Here is a 4,574-nt window from a genome sequence, read left to right as displayed (position 1 = left end):
TAAACAGTTTGGATCATAACCCCCAAAATCAATCCCAACCTTCCTTTAGTGGTTATAAACCTTGTGTTAGAATTTTTTTGATTTATATTCACTTATACTAAAGTTATTATCCGGAAACTATCTGTTTTCTGACGACGCTGACGACGACGACAGCGTGATACCAATATACGACCAAACAATTTTTGTGGTCGTATAAAAATTGCTGAGAGCTTCAAATATCTGTAATGCAGCAACAACTTTTCTCTTTTGTCTAAGGTTGGTCAAATCCCACACAATTCCTGTTATGTCTTCAGCTCCTGATAATATTGGAGCTTTTGGTACCAAATAACATAAAAACTGGCTGCCAGTTTCATGTTCTACATCTGTTTGATATGAGGGATAACATCTTGCCTAACTGGAAGTAAAAAAGAAAATTCATTGCGAATTAATTAAAACTTTTAAATTAAGCATTCTCAAGAAGAAAAAGTATCATTATAGTATATGGTTGTGGATAGCAGATTTCAGATTAGCAGGGGGGGGGTGGGGGTCGAATTATACATTTCCTTTAAATGTCCAAGCACTACATGTATAACCACCACCCATCAAATTTTAATAAAGTGCCTTCCTATCCTATCAATTAACTCTGGAAAATCCCTAACACAGATGTTCTCAACTTGTTTAAATAGTATAAGGCTATTAGTTTTCTCGTTTAAATTATTTCACATTTGTCATTTCAATGCCTTTTATAGCTGAGTGTGCGGTATGGGCTTTGCTCATTGTTGAAGGCCATACAGTGACCTATAGTTGTTAATTTCTGTGTCATTTGGGTTCTTGTGGAGAGTTGTCTTTTTGGATAGCATACCACATCTTCTTTTTTATACATGTATAAGGGGTTTTAAAAAAGGAGATTGTAAAGTTCTAGATTTCATTTTTCTTTTTTTTTTAATAGAAGCCATTGATTTTCAAATATAGCACTGTTCAAACATAATTGATTATATGTCAGTTAACATACTCATATCCGTTGTTTCCAAGTCCATTACAATGAAGGATGTAGGAGTGTTCATAGGTCCCTCAACTTTTGAAAATGTCGGCTTTGGTGTGGCATTTGGTAGCTGGTGGATATCTGCATCTTGATCTCACAGGCTAATTTCTACAAGAAGCAAATTAGTTTTACAAATATGTACACACCAGAATTCACTCAGTAATAGGGATTATAAGTTTGATAAAGGGCAAATTTCTAATAACATTCAATCTAGTTTAACCCTGCCACATTCTGTATGTACCTGTCCCAAGTCAGGAACCAGTAAATTACTAATTCAGTAGTTGTATTTTATTGCTGTATATCATATTTTGTACATTAATCAGGCAGCTAGTTTTCTCCTTTGAATTGTTTATAATTTGTCATTTCATGGCCTTTTACAGCTGAGTATGTAGTATAGGTTTGTCTCATTGTTGAAGGTTGTATGGTGACTTAAAAGAGGTTCATTTCTATATCATGGTGTATTGGGGAGAGTTTTCTTATTGACAATCATACCACATCTTACTTTCAAAATGGCTCTGTACCAATGCAAGCATTATAAATATTTTATCCAACTTTATCATGTGTTTTGTAGATTAAATTTTCAAACTCTTTCCAGTATTAGATAAATTATGGACAAATAGAGAAACAAATAGACTAAAAATCTGGTAGTATATATATCAGCTTTTAAACAGGTTAGATAACTCTCTAATACGTGTAAACATGGTATATATGTGTTCATGTTTCAAATCTATCTTTTTTCAAGACAAAGCATATTTATAACAATTAACACATACATATATCTTAGAAAACTGTTCTATTTATTACCTATGCCCATCTGTGTTTGTCTGTGTATTAGGTAGCATAAGTTCTCCAGAGTCAATAACAAGGTAAGCATCTCTGTAATTAAAAAATATCCTTGTCATCATTTATACCTTGATATACAAATGTAAATAAAATTTTGTTATAAATTGTATCTATATAAGTTGGAATCAGACAGATAAGCACTAGTAAGAATGTGCTTAACTCTTTTCTTAAAGTTCATAGTTTAAAGTAAAACTTCACCTGGTTCAGACTGTCACACTGCTATAACATCTATCATTTCAGGATAGGTATATGCATTTTCCAATAACTCATCATGACCAGTGCTGTGAATCATAAAAGAAGAAAAAAATTATATACACATGTGCATGTTTCAAATAAGTTTAGGTACAACAACATTTATTTCATTCATTTATCAATTACACTACAACAATTGACAACAAAATTGCTATTAATCTGAACACAAAAAAACCTGTGTGCAACATACACAGATAGACTTTATATCATGATGTTTTAATTATTTCCTGCACCCTAAATGTACATGTAAATTAACAGAAACAGATGACAGAAATACATGTAGCTTAATATAAATGAAAGATGAGTATGTAAAAAACATACACATGTACATGCAAGGTTGGCAAAGTATTACCCGGGCGGAAAACCCAATGTGAGATATAGGCTATTTGTCCAGGTCTTGACAATTCAAATATTTGCTATATTGGCGGCGAATCCAGGCTTTCCAAAAAGGGGGGGGGGCCTGCTACATTCCTTTGGATGATAATCAAAAATATCTTCAACTTACCTAATCAATTAGTGTTTTGTAGGCTTGGAGGGATTAATGTCACATCTTTAACAAGGATGGTTTCTCTAAAAAATGAAATATAAATTTATTATACAAAAATGTACTTGTTCATTTTGATAACACATATGGATAAGGAATGCACATGTACATGTATAGCAGTACAATGTACATGTATGTACAAATGATGTTTGTAATACAAATTTTCTTACCAAATACAATAAAGTGAAAAATATTATAAAAACACATGAAAAAGCCATTTGCCAATGTAATAAAAAGAATAATTAATCAAAGAATTCAAATATTGAAAAGCTTTATGCACCTTGGTGAATTAATGTGTTGTTCGGTCAGTCGTTGAATATTTTTCTGTACTTGCATTCTTCGATTAGTTATTCTATAAATAATATTAAAAGTATGGATATCAGATTAAAATGGGAAATACATGTAAAGTATCAACTTTTTTTAACACTCATAAAAGTTAAACAGAATAACTCCTATAGATATGAAAGGTCATTAGTTTTTTTGCTCTTCATTTATGTATCTTTGTATCCTACATGAGCATTCAACTTTTATTCAAATACTGATTAAATTATTAGATGATTTTTTGATGTATATTATCAAAGTATATACTAGAGTATATATCAATTTATTAATGTTGTGGCAGTGTCCGTGTCCATGTGACAAGTTTGATAGCCATTGTTGGTTCATCCTACCATGCCAATTCAACTTTTGAACATGTTAGAGGGCAGCCGTGAATCCCTCAACTGTCTTATAGCATGCAATGTTTTCTTCCTATTAGTTCCACTGCACTTTTGTTCAATGCTTTCTTGCAATTGTTTTTAAGATGTTTGTGTTTGACTAAAGTTTTTTGCCTTGATTTGGTGTAAGTTCCTGAATTATTACAAACGTGAAGTTCGTGAACTGACCGACCTGGATTAAAAATAATCTAGCTTTTCATACATGTATCATGACATTACAGGTATACATAGGTATATCAGAAGTCCTTTACTAGACTAGTAACGGACTTCTGATTACATATATATCATTTACACGGAAGTCAGTTGGCCAATGTGTACATGATGTATATGAAAATGTTGTCCAATTTAAGTTTTAAAATATTTAGATTTGTAAATGCAAATTACCTGCTCAAAGTTTTACACTGAGGCTTGGCATCCCCTTGGCCTTTGATTTACTAGGGTCTCTTTGTTGGGAACCATAAGGAACTCGGTTCAATTCCATACAAGAGATACACTGAACATATAAATACAGAACTTTAAATTGTCTAAAAGAACGGTCCATTCAACAAATCGTCTCCTAGAGCAGAGGACCAAGGCAAGTGCGTGATGTGTTGACTTTCCTACTATCAACTAAACTTCCTATTCCGGGGCAACAAATTTCACAACCAGTTGCATCCAAACTGCACACATGACTCCCACATAGCGAAAAGACGAAGAGACGTCAATCTGCGTACTTTGTTCGGTAAAACGCCCTCGTCTGTCTCGGCAGCCGATCGAGTCGTCCATATTTGTTTACCATAACTTCTATTTCCGGATTGACACAATTTTGACAATAAGTAAGCCTTTCGGATATTTTAGGAATCATCTTAAAAATAATAGTTATACTTTCGCTTACTAGGCGTAAAATACCGAGGTGTTGAGAAAATTGAGACTTCGGTAAACTCCGGAAAATTTTCCGGAAATCTTTATTATGGGTCGAATACCTTATAGCTGCAAGCGTTATTTTTTCAGTTTTCTCAATTTGTCTTTTAAATCCCTAATTTTATTATTGATTTTCTATGATTTTTAATTGTTGTTTTTCCTTGAATTCTAGACTTCTTTCCAAACGTTTAAATTTTTTGCATAGATTTTTTTTAAAGCATATACCACGTCGCTTAATTGTCTCATTTTCCCGTTTTAAAATTATATTCCTTCTTCTTACAAGTTGTGCATGTTTTAG

The 4,574-nt window shown here is 32.5% G+C and overlaps 1 long non-coding RNA gene across 1 annotated transcript; it reads right to left on the bottom strand.

Annotated features, from left to right (window-relative positions):
* Nucleotides 1-360: 360 nt before the first annotated feature.
* On the bottom strand, nucleotides 361-3,951 carry LOC127705324 (uncharacterized). The gene is made up of 4 exons (XR_007983829.1): nucleotides 3,761-3,951; nucleotides 2,622-2,686; nucleotides 1,826-1,897; nucleotides 361-394 (listed from the first exon to the last, which is right to left on the bottom strand). It is a non-coding gene; the product is annotated as an uncharacterized LOC127705324 (long non-coding RNA).
* Between the last annotated feature and the right edge of the window lie 623 nt (nucleotides 3,952-4,574).

The sequence above is a fragment of the Mytilus californianus genome, unplaced genomic scaffold (assembly GCF_021869535.1).
Source record: "Mytilus californianus isolate M0D057914Y unplaced genomic scaffold, xbMytCali1.0.p SCAF_6, whole genome shotgun sequence".
NCBI classification, from domain to species: domain Eukaryota; kingdom Metazoa; phylum Mollusca; class Bivalvia; order Mytilida; family Mytilidae; genus Mytilus; species Mytilus californianus.
Note: the sequence above shows the minus strand (reverse complement) of the source record. Positions and strands in the feature narration are given on the sequence as shown.